Source organism: Coptis chinensis, chromosome 9 (genome assembly GCF_015680905.1).
Source record: "Coptis chinensis isolate HL-2020 chromosome 9, ASM1568090v1, whole genome shotgun sequence".
Classification (NCBI taxonomy): domain Eukaryota; kingdom Viridiplantae; phylum Streptophyta; class Magnoliopsida; order Ranunculales; family Ranunculaceae; genus Coptis; species Coptis chinensis.
This window is the reverse complement of record NC_141464.1, coordinates 14708321-14727178: the sequence shown is the minus strand read 5'-3', so window position 1 is coordinate 14727178 and position 18858 is coordinate 14708321. Positions and strand designations below refer to the sequence as shown.

The window sequence follows — 18858 nt, the reverse complement described above, 5'->3', positions numbered from 1 at the left end:
GAACGATTAAACCCATTCTCATAGTGAACTAATCGTTTCTAGAGTGAAAAAGAAATTACGACGATTCTACGATAGTCGGAATCAAGCTTTCATCAAGGCTTCTCGACCCCATCTAATGGAGGTTTAGCCGAGAATCATTACGTAATCATTTCCGATTAAATTTGAACTAAACATGATATAAAGAATTGAAATTTATTGATCTAAATTAAACAATAATTAAAATCTAATTAATAACTAAGAATTGAATAACAAGTAATAAATGAATCAGATCTAACACAAATGTAAATGACAAGAATCGAAATTGACAAACTAGCTATTTTATTTATCAAACTAATTAAGATCAATGATTCTAAGAATATAATCTAAAACAAGAGTTGGATTTGAAATTAAACTTAGTTAAAAACAATTAAATAAAAACTAGATCTAGAAGCTACTTTAATGGCTACTTTTTACTCTAACCTATCTACCATTAACTATCTACCATTAACAAAGAGCTAAGCTTTTGTTTTTATACTTTCAGATCCAAAAATCGTGCATGGGCTTGGAGCCATGTTTTGGGCCAGAGAATCAGGCCCAAAACCCAATTCTTTCAGTCCAAAAAGGCCTCTTCAGCTGCATTTGGCTTCAATAGACTTTTCATCCACTTTTGCTCCTCTGATTGGATCACGGCTTAGACCATTGGAAATCTCTTTCCGAGCCGGTCGTTTTTACATAAGGTAGGCCCCATTCCGAGGTCTGAGTCCAAAGATATGGCCTTTGGAAATTCTCACCGACTTTTGTAATGCTTTTTACCGCCCGGCGTCGACTTTTCAGCTTTTGACCGGGCTTTAGAAAGGCTTTGTCTTCTTGAATCTTGGCCTTTAATCACGGAACTCCTTAGTAACCGACCTTTGCTCCTTTATCTCGCTAAAGTGGCACATTTCTGCACATAATGGACTTTGAAGCCTGAAATACATAAAAACATGTAATCAGTGTTAACTCTTAATTATTACTCACATAATTGGTCTAAAAGTATGTCTGTTACAGGGTTAAAACTACAGTTTTGGGCTTTTATCAAACCACCCCCAAACAGCATTTTGCTTGTCCTCAAGCAAAGATGAGAAATTAGAATAAGTGACCAAAAAATGGAGTTCTAACTACTCTCGTTTCGCTGAGTGCGATTGCATTGACCATATGCAACAAGGCCTTAAACCACTAGGAATTCCCTAGTGGATGAGTTATAGCCTCGTGAGAGTTTTCTAGTGAAGGTACTTACAAACTTCATCTATACTACAACGACTAAGAAATAAAACTATTGTTTCCTTATTCATGCTCTAAATTATCTATACCTCTCATTAGCAATGCATATAGAGTAATCAAGTCGAAACCTAAGCTAATATATGCATAATAATCAATCATCTACAATAAACATATATACAATGAGTAATACTATGAAATGCCTAGCAGGTTCGTTTTTGAAATTCGGAATAGCGTCCTTAAGTAGCTTCTCACAATAATAGTCAAGATACAACACTCTGATTTTTCCACTCAAGTTCGGGCTACTACTCTAGTGCGCAGTGGGCACACTTTACCTTATAATCTCAATGACAACAAGGAAGCCAAAGTCGATCAAACACATCTGCCACTTACTATCACACTAACATATTCCTAATTGAGCTAGAAGTCTTTATTAGGTGTTGCGGGGATTAGGAGATGGTTTAAGAAGGAAGGAAATGGATATTCAAAAAGGACAAGTCTGAGATAATAGAGTTTTCATATTATGTAACTTAGAGAAAACCTTGTTATTTTCTTTTGCTTCTATACTTTGTTTCCATCCCTAGCCATATTTCTCTTTTTCTTTTCTTTGGCTTTTTACTCCCTTTTCTTCTATTTTTGGAGTTTTTATTTATTTCTATTTTTTTTTTCCTTGGATGGAAACTTCTTTTCTTTATTTTCTGAAGCAATTAACTAACTTTTGTTTACACAAGTTTTTTCTTCTTCTTTTCTTCCTCATTCTATTCGGACTTATTCTAAATTGGGTAGGTTGATTTATTTTTTTTTATTTGTTTTTTGTTTTTGTAACAGGGGTAAAGGGATTGTGGTTTATGAAAGGCTAAAGAAAGGCTCAGAGGGGCTTAATTAGCGGAAATAATTCATAGGTTTGAATTTTGGCTATATCGATCCAAAAAGGGCCTAAATTCTCGCTTAGGATATGGCATAGTGATCAAGCAAGTGGACGTGTGATTTCTCTATCGGATTTTACTTCTCCCTTTGTGTCATTTCTCAAATGTTTCGCTTCATATAAGGCTTTAGGCTATATTCTCACAGGATTTGTAGAATAAGTACTCTAGCCTAGATTTCAGAAACTTATCGCTAACAATCATAGATATTCATGTAATATATTTATAGATAGATGCAAAGATTATTACCTACATATTAACCTAAGTTTCTAACAATTATTCTAATGCAATACCACTATTCCTAAGTGTTAGCATGAACTTATTTATTTATATTTTTCAATTTTTTTAAAATTTTAACTAGAAAACAAATGCATATTAACTCTATCTATATCCTAACAGATGCCTTATTTACACGTGTTTCTATGCCCCCCCCCCAAACAAGAAGCATGCTTTGTCCTCAAAGCATTGTAAATAAAGAGGGTAAAAAAAATACCATTGAAACGTGTGAAATTCAGGAACATCCGCAAAACAAAGTTAGAACGCACTAATAAAGGAAATAAAAACTGACGCAACTCTATACTCGAGTTCTACCCATTATGGGGTTAATAAGAATGAAATTGCTTGGGACATAAGCAGACACTAACTAGAATGAAACTTACCTTATCTCCCCGTGATTACTCATCATCTTCCTCATCCTCTTCTTCCATAAAGAAGTGAGGTTCCTTTTAGCGCCCTTCCATGCCATGATAATTTGCCGTGCTTCCCGCCATTTATTATCTATTATTGCTAACCTATTAAGAGCCACTTGGTCGGGACGGGTGTAGGGTGCAACCCGATGAGGTTTGTATCCTCCACCCTTGCCAAGTCATTGCAACGGAAAGATCGAATAATACTATTGGTGGGTCGCACATGTCGTCACCGTGAATCCAATCCGCGGAAACGGTACAAAAAACAGGAAAAAACATAGCATAATACGGGAAACTAGAACAGGCATAAGAAGGAACTTATGCCTCATGCTATAGGATCGAGGTAAACTAGACATCAAGGTTCGGGGAAGGTCATGACACATACGTCCCGTGGCTAAAGCAAGGAAAACGCTACAAGTGGCATCATTCACAGAAGAAAAACGCCATTCCCCTAAAATGTTTAGCATGATCTAAAACATAACAGTTCCTATGTTCATGGACAGTCTACCAAAAGCGACGTTATAGTCCCCTTGGTCCTCGATACGGAAAATGCCCGCCCCATACGACTCATGCAAAAACTCATAAGTGTAGACATACATATTATCTACCCAATAGCACCATGGGTATTGTATTTCAACAGGCATAGCAAGTCCAAGAACAAATGCTAGCAAGAACCTGGTAATTTCCATTGGTTCATTATCAATGCTAGCAAGAACCTTGTTCTCCATCTGGTCTTTCAATGAAAATGCAGTTATCGTAAAAATAAGATGCTAGTGTTGGAGAATAAAGTGCATCCGGTCTTACCATAAGCGCTCCCAGCCTAACGATGTGATCGCCACAAAACCAAGCACCATAAGTAGTGCTTTGGAACAAATCTTCGAAAAGACTATTCCGTATCGGTGTTGGAGATGTCATCTCAAAATTACGCCTCGGAATAGCTGCAAATGATTCGGATACTACCCAGAAAACCGGAAATTTTTCTGGTCCACGGAAGTCGGTGAAGAGCCTGAACGAGTATTTGAAATTTCAGTGCTTGAGCTGGTCGCCGCCTTTGGCAGCCGAAAAGCGCCCGACAAAAAATGTGAAAAAATATACAGAGCGAAAAGGCCTCAGAGGGCTGAGTTGCCGGAGTTGTTGAAAACTCGAAAATGAGCCGACACGGGAATCGTGGGAGTGAAAGGTGAGTGATGGAGTTTAGGTGTAGTGTGAGTTGTGAGTGTAGAATGTATGAAGCTTATATAGGTTTTAAGTTGCTAAAACGGATCGGGAAGTTGCCAAAAGTATTTACGACAGTTTCCGGAAATTCTAAAATTTCCAAACCCGAAAACGGAAACAACTCATTATCTTGATTCTAATTCAAACCTAGTATCTTTTAGGTTGAATTTATGATAGAATCTACCTATTTAATCTAGATTTCATCCTACCCTTATACTTATTCCTGGATATGCCTAAACGGCCATATTTTCACCTTGACTCCGCAATAAATTCTAACACGAGGGTTATCTAAAAATCATGTTGGAATAGATAAAACCACCCCCAAACAAGTTGGGAAGGTGGGATCAATATTAAACAACCACGCATACTGAAAATAACCCATTATATTAAAATTTTCATTCGAAGTACATTTCACTACAAAAAAAAAAAACAAAATTAAATTACGGACATAAAACTTACATTAAAATAAATAACAATAATGAAACTACAATTAAATATAAAAACATCAACCGATGCTATCCCTAACTACTCCTCCGTAATCGGTAATGAGGGCACACGGTCCGAGATCGCCCCCGGCTCCTCGATGGGCCAAGCACCATTCATCCTTCGGGCGACGACGCCAGGCCTCTCGATGGTGTGTCCTCGAAGGAGAGTCCCCGTGAGGTGGGAATCGTAAGCATCTCTTCCCCGAACCCGGCGTTGAGCTTCTAGCTCGCCCTCATCCGTTCCCACCTTTCATCTCTCGGGTACGGACCTCGGTTATGATGCATCATTGCCTATCGAAGTTGAAGGTCTTCGCAGATAGTGTTGAGCTTAATGCATGCCACGATGAATCACAGCCATGTGTTCTCGTGATCCGACCAACACCTCTCCAAGGCATCCGTGATCAAAACACGCCAAATCCTCCTCATCCTCCGAGGCATTCTTATTTCCCCCAGCCCTCCTCAAAGATTCTCCTCTCCACCACCTCTTCTTCTTCTTTCTATCCTCAGCCAACCTCCACACTCGTTGGACACACTCCCTATAGATGCGGCGGGTTGCGGTGTAGGGTGATGTAAGTCCTATCACCGAGTCGAGCTGCTCTCCTCAACTTCAACATGATCTTGGTTATCAACACAGGAGAGGGCAAAGACTTCCCTACTCCCCTAATCATGCTAAGCAGAAACTCCAAGATACGTAACTCGTACTTACGCCCTCGAGTATCCATAAGATATGGAGGCAGTTTAGGCCGATGTCGCTGACCTTCTCCTTCCCCAGGACGTTCCGACCAATCCATCGAGCTGCAGCCAACCTGGTTGGTCCTAAAGGAAGCTCGTTTAACACAACGCGATCTCGCATTGTAGTACCCTCCAATAACTATCTCGCTCATCAATGGCTCTACCCCATTATGTTGGGACTCCCCGCAGGGTGACATTCAGATGGATTCTAGGCGAATGCCTAGAATCTCAGCCAACAACCCAAACCGCCACTTCCTTCCTCCTCTTCGCCACCACAACAAAAATCCTAGTCCCTTCCAACCCCTCAGATTGTAGAACCGCCCCGACTAAGTCCTCGCGGGTAATAGGCTTCAGTCGAAAGTACCACAAGCTATTCCAGCTCGACCGATCATTTCACACCAGAATGGCGAAGTGGTCGCCGATAAAAGCTTGCTTCGCAAAATTCGTTGTTGAGCCATTGGAAGTTTGGAATGTAGTGGGGGTTTAAATGGGATGTGGTGGTGGATTTAAATCGACCAACCGAAGCAACAGTGGTGGTGGTGGAGTGGTGGAGCGCCGCAGCACCAAAATTTGGAGTTTTGGTGGTTTTGGTGATGTAAATCGTGGGGGTTGTGGTGGGAAGCTTTAGAGTCGATTTGGGTTGGGTATTGATTGGGGTGGGTTAATTTAGGTTTTTTTTATTTTTTTTTTATTTTTTTTTTTTTTAGGTTTGTTTGAGCTTTTGGTCGTTAATGGCGGATGGAGAAGAAGATCGCGATCGTTATTAAGGTAAGGGCGCTGGTCGCTACTGCCGGTGGGCTGGTTTGCCCAAGCCCAAATCGAATTTGTGATTTTTTCGATTTTTCGCGAAAACTTCAAATCAAAATTGCCGCCGTTATCGGGTCCGATTTTTTCGAATGAGTTATGGAAATGATCAGGAGAGAATTTCCAATCCAATGATCCATAAAACACTCTATTCCGACCGTGGATGACATATAAGATAGTGGAAAACGCCTCAAAGTGCGGCATGACGACGCTACGTGAAAACAATTGGACTCTAAAATCATGGATTATGTCAACCCGAATCGTTATACAATTAAACGCCTAAACAACTCTAATGGGACATAAACATTCTAGGACAGAAACATTTAACACCCACACCCCAAAACAAATTTTTACAACGGAGCTTAGAAAATTTGTTTTAGCAAATGGTCTTTTAAAGTCAGATTCCTGAGACTTCCTATATTACTATGTTTATTCTTTAATATATATATATATTTATTTTTACTTTTAAAAAGAAAACAATAAACAAGAAAGACATAATTCACCCCATAGAGAAACATGACTCAAAAATCCGAGAAAACATGCAAGAGTGGAAAACGTGAATTATGTCAAACGTGGACTTAGGATCCGGTACTTATAGCCACACACTCCATAGGGAGGGCCCGGTTACCTTAATGGTGCACTCACCAATATATGGAAATGAAAGAAAATGCACTAAACACAAAAGTTGAGTCATTTATATTCAGATACTCGAGACTTTATCTAAACGTATGTATGAACATGCAGTTTACCATATATCAACAACCGAAATAGTTGTGGATCATTTCATAAATAAATATCACAGAAAACATATCCAAACACAATCAAGCACCAAGATTTCCTATGACGCAACCTAGTAAAATGAAAGTGAAGTCGGATAACCCTATTACTTAACCTAGCATGCACCTTTTTTTTCATTTTTGAACAAGAGGGTGTCCTAGTAAATAAGTGTGGAAGAGTGAATGGTTGTGGAAAATATGGTGGATATGGGTAAGTTGTAGAAAGACAGCCTGTAAACAATGAGGATGTGGTTTTAGCACAAAACTCATTCATTGTGTGTGTAGGGACTGTCTCAAGTCTGAAAATGAAGGTGTCAAATGGGTTGTCCTTCTGAAGTATTTGTTTACTAGGTGGATTTAAAAAATTATGGAGCACAGGAGAAACAAAAGGATCGAGTGCAAACTCGAGATTCCTTTCAAAGGGTGGAAGGAGGGGAGTCGAGGTGGTTGTTGTGCAAAGTAGTTCTTGATAGGTGAATCATCACCGCTTCTAAGAAACTCATCGAAATTGCTCATCTAGATTGGTCATATCCACATTACTATGATAGTCCTTTTATATCTCTCGAGAAAGTCATCTATCTCCTCCTCATCCGTAATATGTGTATCGACTAGTGTAGGGATGGAAATGTTGGAGTCCGATCTTCCAAAGGAAAGAAATTTGGGCATACGATTATCGTGGAACGTGTTGTTGAAATAATCTCGAAAGCAAAACTCTCGATCATGCTAACCTCTCCATCCATAGATCTAATCGGGTAACCGTGGTTCTTTGTTTTAAAACATTGACTTCAAAAACAAGATGACCAAAAGACATGGACATTGAAGCATCACGGCAATTAATGAGCGCATCGATTGGCGGTTGCCGAAAAGGACGCCCTAAGATGATCGACAGAGTCGCTAATCCACTTTTTGTGTCGAGGATGACAAAATCAGCCGGATAGTAAAAATCCTAAATTTTTACCGTAACATTTTCAACGACACCCTTAGGATACTTAATAGACCGATCGCCTAATTGCAACGCCATTTTAGTGGGTTGCATCTCGCCTAGACCTATTTGTCTATACAAATAAAACGGAGTAAGTTAACACTAGCCCCCGTGTCTAATAACGCGGGTCGTCGTGATAAGAATCTCCTAAGGTGCATCAGACAAGAGGGATCTAACCGTGGTCCTTGTACTTAACAATTCCATTATGTTCAGATAAAGTTGGGAATTGTTCTGTTAAAAAGGCGTCTTTTGGTATATTGGTCTTACGCCTAGTAGTACACAATTCCTTAAGAAACTTAGCATGGTGTGGTAGCTTTTTTATAGCTTCGAGGAAGGGAATGTTTATAGTTAGATTCTTGAAAACATCCCTAATCTCCTCATAATTTGTATCCCTAGTTAACACGGCTAATTTTTGTGGAAACGGTAGTTTCTATTTATATTTAGCAATGGTATTACCTGGATGTTTAACCGTGGCTTCCTGTTTCTTAGGTTGTGTTATAACTGGTACCTCTACAGTGGTAGGCTCTATTTCGGTATCTAGTAATATAGAAGGTGTAGGGGCTAGTGGTGGGGTAACTATAGGCATAGTTACTTTGTTATCAACCACTCTGCCAGAACGGAGAGTGGTGATGGCCTTTAGCTCACCTACATTTTCATGTTCCTTACTAGTATTATCGGTTACCTCAAAGGCTGTATTTGTTGTTTTAGGATTAGGTATTTGGTGACTTGGAAACATACCTTTGGGTTGGGCTTTATTTTGAGCCAACTGTTGGGTTAAATTATTAACGGATTATAGAAGTTGTTGGTTAGATTGAGCCATGGTTTGGAAAAGTTTTTGGCTCACTTGTATGAAGGTGTCAAGACGATCCGGTTGTGTGGGTGTAGTAGTCACGGGTGGTGTGACTGGAACTATTTCACGTGAATTATTTATGGGTGGATTTTGATAGTTATTATTTACCAGAACGATACCTCTATTAGTATTATAATTATTATAATTACCTTGACTTTGTGCTTGACCTTGTCGAGGGTGGGCGCTTTGGTTGTTATAATCATTAAAATTACTCGACGACTCGCCCTTGTCGTAGTGGGGCTTGGTTAAAGCCGTATGCGTAGGCCTAACATTTTGATTATTGTACCCTTCGAGGTGTGACGTTTTGGTTATTTCTCCAACCGAAGTTGGGATTTTGTCTCCAAGGGGCTTAGGTTCACTATTAATGGAACAAAGCCTGTTCATAGGCAATAGGACAGTGTGAGTGAGTCGGGATGCTCGTGGCTCCAAATGTAAAACTACATGGATTTGAATTTATATTCATGACGGGATTGGCTTTTGTTGTACGTAAAATGGCCTCTACCTTTTTGTGAGGGATTCAATTAGAGTTTTAAGCTCGGGGATCTGATTTAACCTCAAACATACCGGGTAGCCTTAAATGTTGAAGAAGAACTAGCGGAGCGGAGTAATCGTCACTACCCCAATTATTATTACACTTAGTCCGATCTTCCAAAATTTATATGCCTCCGAGGCTCCTTTACTTAAGAAACTACCCCATTCATTATGTCTAGGACTTCTTTATGGTGGTGTAGAAGTCCTTTGAAAAGGCAATTTAACTAACGGTCTTTTCGCTAAATTATGATGTGGACACTCTATAAGGAGATCGGTGAAACGATTCCAAGCCTCAAAATGATTCATGAGGATTTTGTCGAAAAGAAATGAATCTTGGAAAGCATCTCATCCGTCTTTTAGGGGTGGGTAAAATGTTCCATAAACAAACTGAACAAGTTTAGCCCACGAGTCCACGTAATTAGGCGCTTGGCGCTTAACCAAGACGCCTTTATCGGGCTAAGGTGAAAGGGAATACCCCGAAGTTTAATTTGTTCCGCACCAACCGTAGGATGGTGGAATGTTGTTAGGACTTGTTCAATCCTACGATAGAATTGATAAGGTTTTTCATGGTCTAATCCATGAAAAACGGGTAACAAATTAAAATATTTGGGGATTCGAAATCCCCATCGGTCCGCTAGAACGATGCAAGATTTGGGGCTATCGCCAAGGCTTTGTAGAAGTCGAGAGAGGAGTCTCTTCTTCGCCGGGCATCAGGTCGTGATGTGTGTGAAATAGTAGCTAGAGGTGTAGTGGGTGGTATACTAGATAGACTTGTTTGTTGACGTTGTTGTGTAATTACGCTCGTGTTTTGTTCGCCGCAGACTTTAATCTCATACAAGTCTAAAACCAAAATTAGCTAAACACATCAACACTCCAAACAATTATGATATACTAGTATAAACCTCTAACGGGAGATGCGAGGTGTGGAAGAAAGGAATACCTGATTGGTCCTTGTTTCGCTTTATGAATAGCGCCTTGTTTACGCATGTTCGAGTGTATATAACAAGTTAGAACACTGAAAAAAAATTGAAAAAAAACAATGTTCAATCAAACCGCCGAACCGAAAAAAATTAACAAAGCGGCGCTGGGTGCTTTTCGCAAGATAGGGCGGTGGTCGCGCCCGGTAATTTTCAAATTACAGTTGTTTTTATGGTCGCGCTCTTGTTCCAGTTATAGAGGCAGTGCGCTTACTAGGGCGCCGTCAGCTTTAGTGTAATTTTTCCCGAATTTTCCAACGTTGAAACCGATAACCACAAGATGAATCAAACACGGGTGGGTGGGTGAAATGGGACTTTAAGAAAAGTACTAACACTACTTAAAACAATGCAAAAAGTGAAACTAAGATGGTAAAATGCCATTTGATAAAAATCAAATTTAACTAGTCTACCTAAGAAATGAACGTTGAACTCAAAACGTAAGTAAACTAAAGCTAATCTTATGATGCTTTATACTTATCAAAGAATCTACTCTCAATCCTATGAGATATAGTGGAGTAGAGTGATTCGTTCCACTCCTAGTCCTTCCAAGATGCTTGTTATCGCGGTAATTACTCTACTTAAGGTCTAATGAGAGATTTACTTAAAAGGCAACTAGACTACGATGCAACTACCCACAAGATGCACTAGTCAACTATTAGGACAACTAAGGGAATGCTACGTTGATTCTATGATAAGGAGTTAGAAGGGGATTGATTCCACCTTAACTCGACTTAATCCTATTAACGACAAATCGTCGTAATCCGAATTGAACTGTTTCACAGAACAATTGGTTCTTCCTAATCCCTAATTACACATGGCATTCCTACCAATTCATAACTAGCATGTGAACGATTAAACCCATTCTCATGGTGAACTAATCGTTTCTAGAGTGGAAAGGAAATTACTTAACGATTCTAACGATAGTCGGAATCAAGCTTTCATCAAGGCTTCTCAACCCCTCTAATGGAGGTTTAGCCGAGAATCATTACGCTAATCATTTCGATTAAATTTGAACTAAACATGATATAAAGAATTGAAATTTATTGATCTAAATTAAACAATAATTAAAATCTAATTAATAACTAAGAATTGAATAACAAGTAATAAATGAATCAGATCTAACACAAATGTAAATGACAAGAATCGAAATTGACAAACTAGCTATTTTATTTATCAAACTAATTAAGAACAATGATTCTAAGAATTTAATCTAAAACAAGAGTTGGATTTGAAATTAAACTTAGTTAAAAACAATTAAATAAAAACTAGATCTAGAAGCTACTTTAATGGCTACTTTTTACTCTAACCTATCTACCATTAACAAAGAGCTAAGCTTTTGTTTTTATACTTTCAGATCCAAAAATCATGCATGGGCTTGGAGCCATGTTTTGGGGCAGAGAATCAGGCCCAAAACCCAATTCTTTCAGTCCAAAAAGGCCTCTTCAGCTACAGTTGGCTTCAACAGACTTTTCGTCTACTACTGCTCCTCTGATTGGATCACGGCTTAGACCATTGGAAAGCTCTTTCTGAGCCAGTCGTTTTGACATAAGGTAGGCCCCATTCCGAGGTCTGAGTCCAAAGATATGGTCTTCGGAAATTCTGCTGACTTTGTGTGTTGTTTCTACCCGCGTCAACGTTTCAGCTTTTGACCGGGCTTTAGAAAGGCTTTGTCTTCTTTAATCTTGGCCTTTAATCATGGAACTCCTTAGTAACTGAACTTTGCTCCTTTATCTCGCTAAAGTAGCACATTTCTGCACATAATGGACTTTGAAGCCTGAAATGCATAAAAACACGTAATCAGTGTTAACTCTTAATTATTACTCACATAATTGGTCTAAAAGTATGTCTGTTATAGGGTTAAAACTACAGTTTTGGGCTCTTATCACATTCATTCTAATGCAATCTCACAAGTAGATGCTTTCAATTAAGTGTTTTGCATTCATTGAATCTACCAAGTATTTTGCATTCATTCTAATTGACCAGTTCCCAAATATGCGTTTTTATCATCTTGTAATGTTTCGATTATGTCAAATTATATAATCAATAATGTACTAAACGCATGTTCTTTTCGCTTTTTAAGGATACAAGCCTAATCTTGGCCAATTATCTCAAATGATGTGATCTAGAGCCAAATGGAACATAAAAAGGACCTTATGGGACAAGTGAGAAAAAGTGTCGACAAGTCAACGGTCAAAGTCAACAGTCAATGTCGAAGTCAACGGTCAAAGACAACTCAAGGGTCCAAAAAATCAAAAGATCAAGCAACCCTCCAAGGCTTCAAGGAACAAGGACTCAACCCTTTGCAAGACAAGGATTCCATGTTCTGCATTGATCCAAATACAGGCACACACGTAGATGCATTCATTCAAGTGTTTTGCATTCATTCTAATGCAAGCTCGTTTGTAGTTGCGTTCTTTCAATAAATCAAAAGTTTTGCAATCATTTTAATGCAAGCTCACAACTAAACGCATTGAATGAAGTGTTTCGCATTCATTTTAATTGATCAGTTCCCAAATATACGTTTTTATCCTCTTGTAATGCTTCAATTTTGTAAAATTATATAATCAATAATGTACAAAACTCATGTTCTTATCGCTTTTTCAGGATACAAGCCAATACTGGATGAAATACCTCAAATGACGTGATCTACAGCCAAAAATTGCCTAAAATGGGGCTTCTGGGACAACTGAGAAAAAGTGTCAAAAAGGCAACGGTCAAAGTCAACTAAAGGATCCAATAACTCAAAAGCTCAAGAAACACTCCAAGGCTTCAAGGACCAATGACTCAACTCAACCCTTGGCAAGACAAGGACTCTATGTTTTCATTATCATAACAATAATACCTATACATCAAACAACATCCTAAAATTAATAGAGGAACAAAAAAAAAAGTGGGTTTTCTCCATCACCATTCTTCCCACACAGATTTAAGATGAACAACTTTAAAACCCCAACTCTCCACGAATCTCAACATGTCACTAATGCAAGCTCGCGTAGATGCATTGAACCAAGTCTTTTGCATTCATTCAATCAATTAGGTTTTTGCATTCATTCTAATGCAAGCTCACCCGTAGATACATTCAATCAAGTGTTTTGCATTCATTCAAATGCAAGTTCGCTTGTAGACGCGTTCATTCAATCAATCAAGTTCTTTGCACGCTTTTTAAAGCAATCTCGCACGTAGATGCAATCAATCAAATTTCCTGAATTCATTCTAATGCAAGCTCACACGTAGATTCATTCAATCAAGTGTTTTGCATTCATTCTAATGCAAGCTCGCTTGTAGATTCGGTAATTCAATCAATCAAGTCTTTTGCATTCACTCTAATGCAAGCTTACAAGTAGATGCATTCAATCAAGTGTTTTGCATTTATTCAATCAATCAAATGTTTTGTATTCATTCTAATTGACCAGTTCCCAAATATGCATTTCTATCCCCTTATAATGATTCAATTATTTAAAATTATATAATCAGTAATGTACGAAACCAATGTTCTTATCACTTTTTAAGGATACAAGACTATTCTGGACCAAATACCTTAAATGGTGTGATCTAGAGCCAAAAGGAGCGTAAAAGAGATCTTATGGGACAACTAAAAGAAAGTGTCAAAAAGTAAACGGTAAAAGTCAAAGTGTACTGTCAAAGTCTACTTAGTTGTCCAAAAACTCAAAATGATTAGGATACACTCCAAGGCTTCAAAATCCAAGGACTCAACTCATCCCTTTGCAAGATAAGGACTCCATGTTTTGCATTCAAACTAATAAAAGCTCACAAGTAGATGCATTCAATCAAGTGTTTTGCATTAATTCTAAAGCGAGCTAGCTTGTAGATGCGTTAATTCAATTAATCAAGTATTTTGCATTCTTTCTAATGGAAGCTCGCAAGTAGATGCTCTGAATCATGTGTTTTGCATTCATTGAATCAATCAAGTGTTTTCCATTCATTCTAATTGATCAGTTCACAAATATGCAATTTTGTCCTCTTGAAATGTTTCAATTATGTCAAATTATATAATCAATAATGTACAAAACTCATGTTCTTATCATTTTTTCAGGGTACAAGCCTATTCTTCGCCAAATATCTCAAATGACGTGATCTAGAGCCAAAAGGAACAAAAAAGGGACCTTATGGGACAACTGAGAAAAAATGTCGAAAAGTCAATGGTCAAAGTCAACAGTTAACGTTCAAAGACAACTCAAGGGTCCAAACACTCAAAAGATCAGGAGACACTGCAGGGCTGCAAGGACCAAGGACTTAACCCTTTGCAAGACAAGGATTCCATGTTTTGCATTCATTCAAATATAAGCACACACATAGATGCATTCAATTAAGTGTTTTGCATTTATTTTAATGCATGCTCAAAAGTAGATGCATTCAATCAAGTGTTTTGCATTCATTCTAATTGATCAGTTCCCAAACATGCGTTTTTATCCTCTTGTAATGTTTCGATTATGTCAAATTATATAATCAATAATGTATAAAAACTCATGTTTTTATCACTTTTTCAGGATACAAGCCTATTCTGGGCCAAATATCTCAAATGACGTGATCTATATCCATAAGGAACTTAACCATGGGAGCTTGTGGGACAACTGAGAAAAAGTGTCGAAAAGTCAACGGTCACACTCAACAGTCAACGTCAAAGTAAACGGTCAAAGACAACTTAAGGGTCTAAAAACACAAAAGATTTGGAAACACTCCAAGGCTTCAAGGACCAAGGACTCAACCCTTTGCAAGACAAGGATTCCATGTTTTGCATTCATTCAAATACAAGCACACACGTAGATGCATTCAATCAAGTGTTTTGCATTCATTCTAATGCATGCTCACAAGTAGATGCATTCAATCAAGTGTTTTGCATTCATTCTAATTGATCAGTTCCAAAATATGCGTTTTTATCCCCTTGTAAAGTTTCGATTATGTCAAATTATATAATCAATAATGTAAAAAACTCATGTTCTTATCTCCTTTTATGGATACAAGCCTATTCTTGGCCAAATATCTCAAATGACGTGATCTGGAGCCAAAAGGAACATAAAAGGGCCCTTATGGGACAGCTGAGAAAAAAGGTCGAAAAGTCAACCGTCAACGGTCAAAGACAACTCAAGGATCCAAAACCTCAAAAGATCAGGAAACACTCCAAGGCTTCAAGGACCAACGATTCAACCCTTTGCAAGACAATGCTTCTTTGTTTTGCATTCATTCAAATACAAGCACACACGTAGATGCATTCATTCTAATGCAAGCTCGCTTGTAGTTGCGTTAATTCAATCAATCAATTGTTTTGCATTCATTCTAATACAAGCTCACAAGTAGATGCATTCAATTAAATATTTTGCATTTAGTGAATCAATCAAGTGTTTTGCATTCATTCTAATTCATCAGTTCGGAAATATGCATTTTATACTCTTGTAATGCTTCGATTATGTCAAATTATATAATCAATAATGTACAAAACTCATGTTTTTATCGCTTTTTCAGGATACAAGCCTATCCTGGGCCAAATATCTCAAATGACGTGATCTATATGCATAAGGAACTTAACCATGGGATCTTGTGGGACAACTGAGAAAAAGTGTCAAAAAGTCAACGGTCAAAGTCAACAGTCAACGTCAAAGTCAACGGTTAAAGACAACTCAAGGATCTAAAAACAGAAAAGATCTAGAAACACTCCAAGGCATCAAGGACCAAGGACTCACCCTTTGCAAGACAAGGATTCCAAGTTTTGCCTTCTTTCAAAAAAAAAGCACACACATAGATTCATTCAATCAAGTGTTTTGCATTCATTCTAATGTAAGCTCGTTTGTAGTTGCGTTCTTTCAATCAATCAAGTGTTTTGCATTCATTATAATGCAAGATCGCTTGTAAACTTGTTCATTCAATCAATCAAGTGGTTTGCTTGTTTTTTAATGCAATCTCGCACGTAGATGCATTTAATCAAATGTCTTGAATTCATTATAATGCAAGCTCACATGTAGATGCATTCAATCAAGTGGTTTGCATTCATTCTAATGCAAGCTTACAAGTAGATGCATTCAATCAAGTGTTTTGCATTCATTCAATCAAGCAAATGTTTTGTATTCATTCTAATTGATCAGTTCCTAAATATGCATTTTTATGCTCTTGTAATGATTCAATTATGTCAAATTATATAATTAATAATGTACAAAACCCATGTTCTTATCGCGTTTTCAGGATACAAGCCTATTCTGGACCAAATACCTCAAATGACGTGATCTAAACCCAAAAGGAGCCTAACAAAGATCTTATGGGACAACTGAAAAAAAGTGCCAAAAAGTCATCGATCAAAGTCAAAGTGCACAGTCAAAGTCTACTCAGGTGTCCAAAAACTAAAAAGCTCAGGAAACACTCCAAGGCTTCAAAAACCAAAGACTCAACTCCACCCTTTGCAAAACAAGGACTCAATGTTTTGCATTCATACTAATGCAAGTTCACAAGTAGATGCATTCAATCAAGTGTTTTGCATTCATTCTAATGCGAGCTCGCTTGTACATGCGTTAATTAATTCAATCAAGTATTTTATATTCATTCTAATGCAAGCTTACAAGTAGATGCATTCAATCTAGTGTTTTGCATTCATTCAATCAATCAAGTGTTTTGTATTCAATCTAATTGATTAGTTTCCAAATATGCATTTGTATCCTCTGGTAATGATTCAATTATGTCAAATTATATAATAAAGAATGTACGAAACTCATGTTCTTTTCACTTTTTCAGGATACAAACCTATTCTGGACCAAATACCTTAATTGACATGATCTAGAGCCAAAAGGAGCCTTAAAGGGATCTTATGGGACAACTGAGAAAAATTGCAAAAAAGTTAACAGTCAAAGTCAAAGTGTACGATCGAAGTCTGTTAAGGTGTCCAAAAAATCCAAAAAGCTCAGGAAACACTCCAGGGCTTTAAAAACCAAGTACTCAACCCAACCCTTTGGCAGACAAGAACTCCATGTTTTGCATTCATTCTAATGCAAGCTCACAAGTAGATTCATTCAATCAAGTGTTTTGCATTCATTCTAATGCGAGCACGCTTGTAGATTCGTTAATTCAATCAATCAAGTGCTTTGCATTCATTCTAATGCAAGCTCACAAGTAGATGCATTCAATCAAGTGTTTTGCATTCATTGAATTAATCAAGAGTTTTGCATTCATTAAATTAATCAAGTGTTTTTCATTCATTCTAACCCCCAAATATGCATTTTTATCCTCTTGTAATGTTTCGATTATGTCAAAATATATAATCAATAATGTACAAAACTCATGTTCTTATCGCCTTTTTAGGATACAAACCTATTCTGGGCCAAATATGTCAAATAACGTGATCTAGAGCCAAAAGGAACATAAAAGGGACCTTATAGGACAATTGAGAAAAAGTGTTGAAAAGTCAACGATCAACATCCAACATCAAATTCAACAGTCAAAGACAACTCAAGGGTCTAAAAACTCAAAAGATTCGGAAACACTCCAAGGCTTCAAGGACACAACCCTTTGCAAGACAAGGATTCCATGTTTTGCAATCATTCAAATACAAGCACACACATAGATGCATTCAATCAAGTGTTTTTCATCCATTCTAATGCAAGCTTACTTGTAGTTGCGTTAATTCAATCAATCAAGTGTTTTTGCATTCATTCTAATGCAAGCTCACAAGTAGATGCATTCAATCAAGTGTTTTACATTCATTCTAATTGATCAGTTCCCAAATATGCGTTTTTATCCTCTTGTAATGATTCAATTATGCCAAATTATATATTTACGAAACTCATGTTCTTATCTCTTTTTCAGGATATACAAGCCAATACTGGACGAAATACGTCAAATGACGTGATTTAGAGCAAGAAGGAGCCTAAAAGGGGCCTTATGGGACAACTTATAAAATGTGCTGAAAAGTCAACGGTCAAAGTCAACAGTCGAAGGCAAATTCAACGGTCAAAGTCTACTAAAGTGTCCAATAACTTAAACGCTCAAGAAACACTCTAATGCTTCAAGAACCAAGCACTCAACTCAACCCTTGGCAAGACAAGGACTCCATGTTTCCATTATAAAAACAATAATACCTAGTTAGTTCTATACATCAAAGACCATCCCAAAAACAATAGAGTAACCAAAAAAAAGTGGGGTTTTCTCCATCACCATTCTTCCAACATAGATTTAAGATGAACAACTTTAAAACCCCAACTGTCCACAAATCTCAACATGTCACTAAAACCAAGTGTTTTGCATTCATTCAATCAATAAGGTGTTTGCATTCATTCTAGTGCAAGCTCACACGTAGATGCATTCAATCAAGTGTTTTGCATTCATTCTATTGCAAGCATGCTTGTAGACGCGTTCATTCAATCAATCAAGTGGTTTGCGTTCTTTTTAATGCAGTCTTGCACGTAGATGCATTCAATCAAATGTTTTGAATTCATTATAATGCAAGCTCACACGTAGATGCATTCAATCAAGTGTTTTGCATTCATTCTAATGCAAGCTCGCTTGTATATGCGTTAATTCAATCAATCAAGTGTTTTGCATTCATTCTAATGCAAGCTTACAAGTTGATGCATTCAATCAAGTGTTTTGCTGTCATTCAATCAATCAAGTGTTTTGTATTCATTCTAATTGATCAGTTCCTAAATATGCAATTTTATGCTC

General features: G+C 37.6%; 1 pseudogene; it reads left to right on the top strand.

The window, feature by feature from the left end:
* Positions 1 to 9461: 9461 nt before the first annotated feature.
* Positions 9462 to 9554, top strand: LOC147474895 (small nucleolar RNA R71; annotated as a pseudogene).
* Positions 9555 to 18858: the final 9304 nt, after the last annotated feature.